Source organism: Canis aureus, chromosome 22 (genome assembly GCF_053574225.1).
Source record: "Canis aureus isolate CA01 chromosome 22, VMU_Caureus_v.1.0, whole genome shotgun sequence".
Lineage (NCBI taxonomy): Eukaryota > Metazoa > Chordata > Mammalia > Carnivora > Canidae > Canis > Canis aureus.
Genome location: NC_135632.1, coordinates 803,657 through 817,305, shown reverse-complemented (window position 1 = coordinate 817,305; position 13,649 = coordinate 803,657). Strand labels below are relative to the sequence as shown.

At 36.0% G+C, this 13,649-nt stretch overlaps 1 protein-coding gene and 1 long non-coding RNA gene across 2 annotated transcripts in view; one reads left to right on the top strand and one right to left on the bottom strand.

The window, feature by feature from the left end:
* Positions 1 to 13,649, top strand: part of RSRC1 (arginine and serine rich coiled-coil 1) — a 398,032-nt gene that overhangs the window by 270,614 nt on the left and 113,769 nt on the right. The window lies entirely within an intron of this gene.
* LOC144293626 (uncharacterized) overlaps positions 1 to 13,649 on the bottom strand; it is a 36,919-nt gene that overhangs the window by 10,529 nt on the left and 12,741 nt on the right. Inside the window, exon 3 of the long non-coding RNA XR_013360810.1 lies at positions 10,308 to 10,515. This is a non-coding gene — a long non-coding RNA (uncharacterized LOC144293626). The remainder of the gene's footprint in view (positions 1 to 10,307; positions 10,516 to 13,649) is intronic.

The following is a 13,649-nucleotide window of genomic DNA, read 5'->3' as shown; positions in this document are numbered from 1 at the left end:
GCAAGGGAACATTCTTCATATGAGGGGTTGAGGATATCTATGCCGAAAATACCGATGAATTGCCAGGAGAAAGGGGCACCTGGGTGGCTCAGTGGGTTAGGCATCTGCCTTGAGCTCAGGTCATGATCCCGAAGTCCTGGGACATGTCCCCTGGCAGGCTCTCTGTTCAGTGGGGAGCCTGCTTCTGCCCCTCCCCTGCTCGTGCGCGCACGCTCTCTCAAATAAATAAATAAATAAATAAATAAATAAATAAATAAATCTTAAAAAAAAAAAAACTGCCAGGAGAAAGAAAAGATGTGCTTCTGCACTTAGACTTGTACTAAAAGTAAAAACATGAGGAGCTAGAAGTGAGACCCTTTCTCTTAAACTCGGCTCTTTGTCTGCATACGGATCTAGCTAGCTAGCTACGTACCTACCTACCTATCCATCTACCTACCTACCTTAGCTGGCTAGCTGCTAGGTGGAAGTAAGTATTCCCTTGCCAGGAACTGTCTCTGGGATCTCTGCGAATTTATTGTTGACAGACAGAACTTTAAAGTTGGATTACTCACGGGCAGAAAGGGTAGTGGGTGTCAGGGAATGGAATCAACATGGCCCAGGCCTAATCCAAGACTTTGGAGAAGTAAAATGATAGACTGGTACTTTGACTTAGTACCCGTATTTTGTGGGTCAAATCAGAGTGAAATGAAACTTTGGCATTCCAAAAATGTCTAGTTTCAGATACTTTTCACAGGTTAGTGGAGGCAAGTGCAATGAATTATAATATAAAGTATGGATCATTTATAACATAAAGCACACCTAGAGAGAAATAAGCCTTATTAAACCAGAATTCTGAAAAAGTTCACTGTTTTCCTATTTTGCCCATCTAGAGAACCTTGACACTAATGGTAAGATAATATCTCTTCTGTTAGCTGAAGGAAACTATACTGTGGAAGGGTTCTTTGAGATGAAGATGACAAAAAGCTCTGCAGGGAATGACTGAACTCGCCCTCTACAATAAAACTGACTCCACATACCTGTATACAGCGTTCTACAAATTTACGTGGAATGAGTTCTGATACCGATTGCTGCTTTTCCTTACTAATTAACAAGGGCAAGCCTTTTAGTGCTGTAGTTTATTTATTTTTTAAAGATTTTATTTATTTATTCATGAGAGACACAGAGAGGCAGAGACACAGGCAGAGGGAGAAGCAGGCTCCACGCAGGGAGCCCGATGTGGACTCGATCCCGGGACCCAGGATCACGCCCTGGGCTGGAGGCAGGTGCTCCACTGCTGAGCCACCCAGGGATCCCCTAGTGCTATAGTTTAGAGGATAATTCTGGTCTAGCCAGGTCCTTTTCTGTACATGTTGAACAGTTATTTGTTTGTTAGTTAACCGTTTTGCACCTTATTTGGGCAGCACAAATCCAGAACATTTTCATCATCGTAGATAATTCCAGTAAACATCTAGCTCTAGGGCCTGTTCTTACCCATTGTGAGCACTACCTCCTCTTCCGCAGAGTTAAGGAGGGGCTACGAATACTGCAAAATGGGAGTAAGTGTGGAGATGTTCAGATTTTACTTCATACGCTTCTATATTATTTGGTTATTTTCCTCCATTAAGCAAGTACTATTTTTGGAATTTAGAAAATTAGTCTTCCTTCAAAAGTAGACTAATGAGGAACGGAAGATACTGATAAAGGGCATCCACACCCAGTTTACTAATCTTCTAAATGATGGAATCTCAGAGAGATATTTTTATCAGGTTTGTCAGCAAATACTGGAATTTACCTTTGTAAAGATGTACTATGGAGTCATCGTTGGCAAAGATGTTTCATGATTCCTCTCTGGATTTTCAGAGAAGGAAGATATCACCAGATTGACAGCCTTTTGCCTGTTTGTACCCACATGTTCCCTCAGCCCTCCCAGAAGTGAAATCTGTTTTTCCAGACTGGAACCGTGTAACAGCTCCCCTCACCATTTCTTTATTTGTTTACTTATGGTTTGGGACAGGAAAGAGAAAAATCTGGATGAAAATCAGGTTGCCCTGAGAACTAAAAGAAGTTACTAAGAAATTGCAAATCCTGAGTATTCTCTTTTACTTCCTAAACTTTTAAGGCTTGATCATTTATACAGCAGCTTTAAGATCAGTATCTTTAACTGCTTTTCCTGTAAGCAAATAAGGCATTTAATAAACTTAACTAAGTGAGTAGATTCCAGAAGCATCATTTCTGAATCACTTTAGATTTCTTTAAAGTGAAGTAATATACTTAAGATGTAAGCAAAGGGCAAATGGTCTTATGTCTTATATGTAAGATGTTCGTGTTTAATAATTGTCTTTAATAAATAGAGGTATGGAGAGCCACTGAAAACTATATGATAAGGTCTTTGACCATTTCACAGAAACAAATCATCATGATTTGGAGTCCAAATAAAATCATGGCCTAATTGCCAATTTAATGAACATTTTTTTGACTGTTACTCTATGCGTAGATAACACGACAGGTCATAAGTATCCAGAAATGAACAGTTCACACTCCCTGTCTGAAGACACTCACTGTACTAAGGATAATAGAATTTTATATAAGGTGCAGGGGAAAGGGATAGTGGAAGTAGTCTAGAAAAAATGAATGGAGGGAGTGGTACAGAGCTGGGCTTTGACGGCTGAAAGGAATTCATTCCCCAGCGGTCTTGTTTGGGTTAGTTCCATCTACCTTGAGTAACTGTAGCTACAGTTTAATTATTTCTATGCTTCCGTCATTCACTTGAATGTGCTGCTCTTAAAGTTTAACCATCCAGTTTCTTCCCCAGTCAGAAGATATATTACTGAGACCTTTTTCTCACTCTTCTACTCTGCTTATATTTGACTTATTAAAAGTAAATATTGATGTTTATTAAAAAATCAATCCCTCATCAGGCCACTTTTTATAAACTTTGTATTTCTGTATTTATACTGACAGTGATCTGAAGAGAAGGAAGTATAGGCATAGAATGATCAGTAATTCAAAAACTGAAGGCAGGTAAATCCTTAAAGATTTTCTTTAAATGTTTATTGGTTATATAATTGTTAGAGCTGACAGGTGAATAAGTTCAAGGGTTGTATTATGGATTTACTAAATGTAAAAAATTGTAGTAGAATAGTTTCTCTGTAAATAGCTTTAAAATCAGTCAGTTGGCATAGAAGATCATTTTATTTCTGGAAATCAGTGGATTGACAAGTAAAATGACAGAGGTAGAATTATTTTATTGTCTGTTGTTTCAGTGAAATCATTCATAGTTTGGTATATTAATGAACATTAATGTAAACTATACTGTAGCAGTTTCTTTTAAAATTAGAATATATAAATTAAATAAAGAGCATTTGCCCTTTGCTTACCCTCATACTTCTATCAAAGGCACATGCTGTTAGGACCAATTAGTTATCATTTTTGCTTTTTTTTCTGTTGTTCTCATTGGTTGGATCTAAATTTGCCTTTAAGCTGTGTGTATGTTATTGACATTTTCTTCAAAGACTCATGCTAGAACCAGATGATAAAATGAGTTGTGCTCTCCAGCAGATACATTTACAGCATTCAGCCGTTTGTAGGTGATTTTGCTGGGCTGTAACAAAATAAAGCCTAAAGCATCATATTAACTGTGCTGTTTATGTGGGTGCTAATACACTTTGAATAAAACCCTCAATTACTAAGTATTTTTGAGTCTTGACAAGACAGTCCCATGACGTTAATGGTATCTTTATAACCTTTTTAACTTCTTGTTTCTCTGACAGAGCTCTACAATAACAGCAATGGGTTTGCCCTTGGCAAGCAAAAACTCATTTTGAGAGGATAATAGGTATTTACTATTTAGATAGCTGGCAATAAAATTTCTCTGAATGAGATTTTCCTGAGAAACTATAAACTGATTAAATTACTTTCTTTTAATGGACTGGAAAAGCGTGTAATAATAGTTTGTTGAAGCTTTGCATCCAATGTCTTCCTTCCTTTTTTAGAGACACAGAAGCAGTCTGGTTTTGGTGAATTATGGGGGATGGTAGAAATCATTCGCCATTGTATAGCTTATTCTCTCTTTTTTCTTTAAGTAAAAAAAAAGTAAGCGCTTCTGTGAAGATAAGGATGTGACAGTGAAATATCTGTTTATTTCTAATTTTAATCAGAAGTAAAATTTAGCAGTTGTTTTATGCCTCAAGAATTTAGTGTTTAGAAAATATACCCCAGTGAAGATATAAATTTGGAAGAAACCACCCTGTTTTTCTAGTTTATATTTTTGCTCGACTTAAAAAAATAAATGAAAGCCACTAAACCATTTTCTCTATTGTTTAAAGGCTAAAGTTAAAATCATTACTTTTTATAGTATTATTAACATATATGTGCTTATATTTTATGAGCAATTTAAGTAGAATTTTTAAATAATTTTCATTTGTACCATATAAAATTCAACATACTGTTCTGTGAAAGAAATTCACATTAGTTCTGGTAGAAAATAAATACTTAAAATAGATTTCATTATTATATAACTCTTGATTAAGGGGAATCTGAAAATTCCACTTAATGTTAATTTTGTCAATAAATGTCAACTGAGAAAATAATTTACAATTCTTGATTTAAAATGTGAAAACTTACATAAAATATATTTGGTAATTCATACTCTAAACATTTTTCTTTAAAGACAAATCCATTATGGTCCTTGGGGGTGACAGTTTGTAGAATATCTTTCAAGGCCATGAATTTTGCACAGAACTACATCAAATTCAGTATTTTTATTGGCAGTCAGAATTTCATATTTGTCACTATAATAAAATTGTGATTGAAATGGGACCTTGAGTGTCCTGTCCTTATGTGAAGTACTTTGAATTTGAATATCATACAGATCCTAACTTAGAGCACATTCATTTTCTCTTAAGCCTTTGGCACGACATATCCATTGCTGGCATTGTTTTTCATTCCAGCAAATCTGCGCTGTTGGCACCAATAGGTTCAGGGGACACTAGTCATGACAGTAAAGAAATGAAGAGAGAAACAATAATATTTGTCTTCCCTTTCAATGATCTATTCCAGGTCACTCCTATAAGCTATAAACTACTTCATAATTTAGCTTTTATTGGGTCAACTGTTTTGTCATTGTGCTTTTTTTCTCCCTCACTTCTCAGGGTTATAATAAATAAACATCAGAGAAATATTGTGAAATAATGGCTTGTCTAGTCAATTTACTGAAATTTGTTTTTGACTGGGAAAAAATTTTTTAGAGAAAATTGATTACTTTAAAATGGAAACTTATCCTCTCTAATATACAGTTCTACTTTAATTCTGATAGTCCTGAAGTCATTGGTAAAACAGATTTACTGACCTGTAGCAAGGATGTAATGAATATGTGCTTTCATTTTAGTCATTTATTCTCCAATAAGACATAAATACAGGTTCCCTACATTTTTTTTTCCAGTTCAGTTTGCTTTCGTTCAAATTAGGTAATGAATACACCTTAAAAATATGGGGTTTTTTTTTCAGTGTTTTAATGGCACCTCTTAGCACAGGTTTTGTGCTATTATAATGGTTTTTATGAACTAACAAAGTTATTAAAGGAAGATACTGCTATGAGTTTTACTGGACTATAAACTTTAACTGAATAGGAAAAACTGTAAATGTGTTTTGCATAAAATGTATCAACTTAAAGCTTGTTCTGATTTAAAATATAGAGCGAGCAGATATTTTTCATGTAGAAAAATTAATTGATATGTGTGCTTATCAATTCTTGTGAGAATAATGAACCTTGAGGTCTTTATTTTTACTAAATCAAAAACTCAGGAAGTTGCCTCTTTGCTTTCTGTTTTCCTGTGTGGATTAATGCAGTTACCATAATGTTTTACATTCAACAAAATACACACAAATATGAATTTTAATTAAATAGTGTGCTGCAATAATGAAGTATATCTATCCATATCTAGCTTTACATTAATCCTCATGGTCCCCCAATATTCCCTCCTACGACCATCGGTACCTGTGTTAATTCTCTTAATTTTATGAAATGGTAAACATTTGATATCTGAAATTCATTTTAGTATATAATGCAGGACTTGACCAACAGAATGCAATTTTATAGCAGTGTTCATGGATGCAGAATATTATTTTTGGCATACAATTTCTCTCTTAAACAGTTCTCACATTGAATTTTTCTTTCTTTTAAAGAGATTTTCAGTTTTAACATGGGGAACTGGTGTCATGGGTAAGGCTTTTACATGGAAACAAAGTAGCAGATTGAAGTGGTTTCAGGCCTTTAATCCCTTGGTAAATTAGCCAGCAGGCTAGCCTTTTCATAGATGTGCTAAACAACAGGTTGATGCCATTTGGGCATTAGCAATGAGAACCACCTGAGGGAATAGGGAATGAATAAGAAGAAATGTAGAATGGAAGAAGGCATGGCTATTAGCTTTTCCTGGGTCGAGTTGCAAAAGTAATACCCATAAATGAGTCATTGTATCTGATATTTTAGGTTTCCTTTTGTATGTTCTTTAAGTTATTCTCAAAATTCTCCAATTTACTTTAAAGGTAGCGTTACGATTTATGATATAATAATACTAAAGTGCCAATAAGTTTATAAATATTTAAATGTTCTAAATTTATATTCTTTCCTTTTGAAAAGAGATTTGAAGCTTTCAAATTTGTTTGCAGATTATTATTCTTAATCAAGTAGAAGAGTACATCTTGAAATGTTCATGTGTGGAATTAATAGGACATTAAACATTTAAATTGTTTTGCCTATTTGAAAACTGTAAACAGATGTTCATAAGCTATTATAAAATTATTTTCTTAAAATGTTTTTACAGTTTTCTGAACTAATTACCTGATAGAAAAGATTTCTTTGCCATATTGAGTTACATGTATTTGACAATGTGTTTAAATAACATCATCAATAAAGAATAGTGACTGGCATGGTCAGCAACACTTAATAGGAAAAATGATTTATTTAGACTTTAGCCAAGGAATGTAACTTCGTGTAAACCAAATTTTTCTAATCTCAGGAAGAACAAGTCATGAAATTACTCATTTTGCACATTACTTACAATTTCTAAGCTAATGGGTACCTTGATATTGATAAATATTAGAATAATTCAACATGAAGAAAATTGATAAAGGGCTAAAATCATTCAAATAACCTGGTACCCTATGAGGCCCTCTCTCTAGGCTTTTAATTTTTCATTTAGAAGGGGGGGATTTTAAGGATCAATATGAAGATCTGTTGATAATATTATATTTAATTAGAGTAATCAAAAACCATGCTCAGAGCATGACACCTGCCAGGGAGAGCTTCAAAAAGACAGTAAGCAGCATGCATTAGAATCATCCCTTTTGCTTGTCCACAAGCACTAATCTAGCAGAAGTCCCAAATGGGGCAGCTAGTCAGCTATTTTATTGACTTTGATCTGGTTTGGGGGGCAGTTTATTTTCCCATAATGCCATTGATCAATGATTTCCTTTCAGCAGTGATGTAATTAAAGGGCTTTAGTCGGCTTCTGCTGTGTTGCCTTGAAATTTATTATTCTGGAGATTTAAAGAAGATCGATAGGGTGCAGTGGCCCCATGTTTAGACCCGAGTAGGAGGACCCTACTGAGAGCATAAGGCATGCAGAAAACAAGGCTTCAGGACACAAACAAGATGTTTACCTGGGACCTTGAGCTGACCTATTCACCACAGATCCTGTATAACCAGTAGCATTTTAGTACCTATTTTTATCACAGTCTCAAAACTACTTTGTCCTTTTTGTTATTGATTTTTAGAGTTTGTTTTAAAGCAATTGAAATCAAATATTCGTGTTGTCAAAGGAAGAATTAAAATTTAAACATACTTGCCAGAAATGCAGATTTCAAATGCCTTCATCATGAAATGGGAATAAAACGACTTAATTCTAAGAATGTGGATGTCTTTAAAAGCTCCCTTCAGTCTATTAAAAAACATGCCATTAACTTGCTTAATGTTATAGCTACTTTAAACACAATTTATTTTTGTATCTGTAAAAATATGCTGCAATGGCCAATATTCCTAAGTGATCAAAATATCACATTTGGGTAATGAACTCAGAGGACCTGACCTACACCACTAACTATAAATCAATAATTCCCCCACAACTTCTGTTATTTAGTAGATTAAGTAAAATCAATTCAGAGATTCTTTATAATATGTAAACTGTGCATCCTGGGCATATATTTTGAAGTCAAAAGATTGAAAATAAAGGAGGCAGATTTACGTTCCCCAAACTCTTTTCCATTATGCTCCATTAATAAGTGCTCTGTTAAAAAAATTATTCACCAAATAACATCTGAAAATCCTGGGTACTTCTTTTAGAGCATGTCAGCATGCATCAACATATTCTAGATTTTAAGCAATTCTGAAGTTATCTTCTTTAACTTTGCTTAACACAACATCCTTCAGTCTTGCTTGCCCTATGTCACAGATTTTGTAGAGGTGGAGTTTCAGAAATACCAGAGCTAGTGAAAAGAACCTTTGCAGGGCCGGAGAGAGCTGTTCTGAATTCTAATCCTGGCTTTGCGTCTTATTGCCCATATAATTTTCACAAGTGAAGTAATCACTGTGCACATCAGCTTTCATGTCTGTGAAGTGAGATGGTGTCAGAGAGGTTGAGGTTAGCCAGGAAGGATACACAACATCCCAAGGAGCTTTTTCATGATAGACATTCCACCAGAGGCTCTTTGCCCATGCTAACCAACTGTAGTTACCTTCATCAGCTGGCTAATTGTGCCAGTATTGAAATTTATTCTCTTACCCTTAGGATTAATGTTTGATGACTTCTAGCCATCAAAATTACATTGAAAATACAGCAGTTTTACTTAGAAATGAGAGAGTCAACACAAGCACAATTTATTGCTTTACTAAATTTAGCCAACACTGGCAGACTGTGCTCCTTAATAAAGGTGACAGGCCATCGAGTCAGAGAACAGAAGTGGTAATGCAGACATAGTGTGATTTGCCATCTTGATATACATTAACTTAATTTATAAACATTACTAGGACCATATGTCATAGCTAAGAAATAAACAGAAGCAAATAGCCATAGCAGGAAAAATAGGAGCAAATTAGAGATTTTGATTACATTTTAATTGTTGCTGATAATCATTTAGAGTCAATTAAGATTTTTCAGCATCTTTTAGGAACACTCATGACTTTGTAAAAAAAATGGTGCATTTGAATTCAGTATCTGCAAGATGAGAGGAACTGGAGGTCACAGAGGATTGTAATCCCTGCCTCCTACAGTTTACAGGCCAGAAGAAAAGTACTAGGAGGAAAGGCAAAAAGTGGTGAAGTGACAAATACTTCTGCGTGTGGAACTTGCTAGAGGCATAGTTGGTGATGGAGAGACACAACTATGCTTTATTTTCTTTCCCTCATAATCTTTTTGCTTTATTTTTCTTCATAGCACTCATTACTCCCTAGCATTATAGCTTGTGCCTCATTAATGTCTGAGCAACAGGCTTCCCTACTAGAAAGTAAGTTCCACAGAGGCAGGAATTCCGTGCAAGAACAAATCCCACATCTTTTAAGAGTGGCTAGCACATGGTAGGTGCTCATTAAACTTACAGGCTCAGAGGCTGATGCCTCTGTACACAGAGTAAAGTGAGCTGAACTGTGCTTTAGGTAGTGTAACTAGAACCACAGGAATCATAAACATAAAAGAGGGCAAATTAAAAATGTTTATGAATTTATTAGCAGAATTGACCACGTACAGGAGAGGTGAAGCCATGTAAGTAATAGCATTAAGCAAGATAGAGGAAACATAGGAAAATGAGCCCAGGTAAGGGAAGATACATTCTGTTTGAGTCTGTTTGTTGCAGAAAAGTGTGAATATTTCACAACGTTTAGAAAATGAACGGTCAGTACTTCCCGTATAGGATCATTACTAACAAAGACTGTCTTTCACACCTGCGCTACACGGAGAGGCCAGGCTCATTAGCCGGGTCACTGTCCTCCGTGTCATACGTTGCTATTACTCGGTCATCTGTTAATAGCTCCTTCTAGTCTCCTCTACCTGATTCCTGAGTGCTCCTCACGGAACGGTCTTGTACTTAGACCTTTTTTCCCTTCTGTATTTTCACCTTAAGTCCGTTCCCAGGACTTCAGATATCGTCCGTTTGCAACAGTTCCTGAGTTTCAACCCAACCCTGTCTCTCAAGTTCAGGCTTACTAACTGCCGATCACCTCTACTTAAATGTCAAAAGACAAGATTGCCCTGAGTCCTTGTTTCATCCTGCTCCTCCCGCATTGTCCATCCATTACATCCCTCCGGTTGCCCAAAACAGTGATGGGGCAAGTTCCTCACCTGCCACATCCATGCTGTAAGCGTGCTCAGTAGCCTTCTAGGATACACTGTAATCTTAACCCCAAGCCCATTTTCCGGGCCTTCACTCCAGGCAAGTCCTCATCACTACTTGCCCAGACCGTCGCAGTAGCCTCCTTGCTCCCTGCCATTCATTCTTCATGTAGCATCCAAAGTGATCTTGAACGATGAGTTGGAACTTGTCACTACTCTGCACAAAAACAAAACAAAACAACAATCTTCAATGCCTTCCATTGCTCCTGAGATAAAATCTCACAATTCTTAGTATGGCTACAAGTTCCTCCATGATTTGCCCACGTCTACTTCTTCATCTTCGTCTGGGACCGTACTTTACTGAGTCTAACCACACCGACCTGCTGCTAGTGCCTGGTGGGCATCAACTTGCTTTTACCTCCTTGGTTTATGTGTGCTATTCCATCTGCCTAGAATACTCACCTCCTCCTTCTCTCCCAGATTAATTTAGGCTTATTATTAAAGTTTGAGCTTATGTATTGTATCTCGGTGAAGCCTTCCGGACACCTAAAACTCAGTGTGTCAGTGTGTCTTGAAGCACTGTGAACTTTTCCTTCATAGCAATCAGTTTTTAATTAAATATGATTTTCATGATGATTCGTTTGACCTTCCTTTCGGAGTTTTGGAGAGATTATGTCTCTTTTTTACACCAAGTCCTCAACACCCAACGTAGTTCCTAGCATGTAGAAGGTGCTCAATGAATCTCTGTCTTTCTGTCTTTTTTGAATCATTCACTTCTTTTGTATTTTCAGCTATTCCACATTTCTCAGTTCCCTTTAGGATTTTTCTTTTTAATCTTTTGCAGTATGAAATATAAGGAAAAGTATGTAAGTACACAGATCACCAAATTATGAAGCTTATCCCTCTGTTGTACCACCCAGATCAAGAAACAGTACTTTGAGGGCTCCTGAGTGGCTCAGTCAGTTAAGTGTCTGCCTTTGACTCAGGTCATGATCCTGGGGTCCTGGGGTCCTGGGATCCAGCCCTCGGTCGGGCTCCCTGCTCAGCAGAGTCTGCTTCTCTCTCTGTCCCTCCCCCTGCTTGTGTGCACGCACTCTCTCTAGCTCTCTCTCAAAGAAAAAAATAAAATCTTTTAAAAAAGAAAAAAGAAACACCACTTTGCCAGCACCTCAGAAGTCCTCATTTTTCCCTTTCTGTCCATAATTACTACCTTCCTCTCTATTGTGGTAATCACTCCCTTGCTTTTGTTTATGGCTCTACCACCTAAGTATATATTGCTAAGCCCTATAGTTAGTTAAGTTTTGCCTGTTTTAAATTAGAATCATGTAGTACATATTCTCTTGGGTCTTCGTTTTCTCAGTGTTTTTCTAAGATTCATCTGTTTGCATGTAGCTGTAGTGTGTTGATTTTATGCTATATGATATTTCACTATATGAACATATTGCAGTTTTTTGAACCTTTTGGCTGTTGATGGGCATTCATTGTCTTCAGTTTGCAGCTTTATTGAACAAGGCTACCCTGAAAATTCTTGTAGAAGTGGATCTCCCTTTATGATTAGACAGGATCTTATATAAACTCCATACCTAAGTGTGAAATTGCGATGTCATAGAGTATGTGTAATTTCAAATTTACTGAGCAATGTGAAACTTCCCTGAATTGGTTATACCAGTTCCTTTCTCACCAAATAGTATATTGCTCTACTTTATCACCTGGACTTTTATTTTAGCCAAGCTTAAATCATTTTGCTTTAAATTTACATTTCTGATTCGAGAAACATTTAGTACCTTTTTGTTTATCTGTTAGCAACTTCAATTTCTCTTTTAATGAAGTGTCTACCTAAGTGTTTAACCCATTTTCCTATTATTACATTTTTTAAATGATTTGAAAGCACTTTTGACATATATTCTGGTTATGAGTTGTTTGGTTATAATCAATAAATATTTATGAATGACTGAATGTAGCTCTTCCTAACCTACTTTTTCCTCTTCATTCACTGGAGCTAGATATATATTTAAGATACGGAACAATACCAGTGTTTATTCTACTTTCAGTCATGAGCCATTGTTTGATATCTTTGTTACCTGCCATTTTCATCCTAAAGATAATTCAAGGTGGTCTGTAAACGTTTAAAAATGCCCTTCCATGTTTATATGAAAAAAAGACTTGATTTCCAACTTGCCTTAAGATATTTCAAAGAGGATATTTTTCTTTATTTTCCTGTCTTCATTGCTTAAAAAAAATACCTCACTCATAAGACAGATTTTGAATGTTTGGTAGGGGAAAAAATATAGGGAAAGAGAAAAACAAGAAGGGAGGAAGGATTAAAATTGTAATATATATGATTCGAACGTTTTTTATTTTTATCTGATGATTCTTGGTCCTATTCATGTAATTGCAATGAACTCTACTAGAACCACAAAATGTATGTCATTCAAATTACTATTTCAGAGCCATTGTGTTTGCTTCCTTTTTTTTTTGGTTAAATTTTGCGGATTTTTTAAAAAGATGTTATTTATTTATTCATTCATTCATTCATTCATTCATTCATTCATGAGAGACAGAGAGAGAGAGGCAGAGACACAAACTGAGGGAGAAGCAAGCTCCATGTGGGGAGCCCGATGTGGGACTCAGTCTCAGGACCCCGGGACCACGACCTGAGCAAAGGCAGAAGCTCAACTGCTAAGCCCCTTAGGTGTCCCAATGCTACTGAGTCTTTAAGAATCACTTCAGGTATCACCCTCTCTTGGAAGTCTTAGTTATCTGTTGTCCATCAGACTGAGTGAGAGCTGTGTCCTGTTCTGTATTCTGTTTGAATAGCTGTATTATAGGACTTACTACTACAGTATTATAAAAGTGGGTTTTTTTGTCGACCTCCTCTATTGGACTTTGTTCCTTTAGAACTTTTGTAGGTCACCTCTTTATCTTCACCACCTAGAAGAGTGCATATATTAAGTCTTCTTTAAAAAAAGAAAAATCTAATGGGAATTAAGGAGTTCCATGCCCCCCCTCAGCACTCTCCACTCTAAAATCATTCCCTTAATGATTTAACAGTTAGTAATCTCCATTACTGAACTGGAAGGTTGATTATATAGGAACATTCTTACAATTAACAGTTCTTACAGTTAATTTCTCTCTGATTTTCTTAAAAAAACTATCCTTAAAAAAATTCTTTTTGTTTAGCCTTTCTAGTATTTGATGATGTTAAAACAATAAAAGCAGATTGTGAGTTTTGAGGGTTTATCATTTTCTTACAAGCAAATCCCTTCTCTAAGAGGCATTAACTTTGATCTTCATTAGATAGGATAAAATGAATTTTCGTTCAGGTTTAACCCTTGAGGGTCCCTTGAGGAC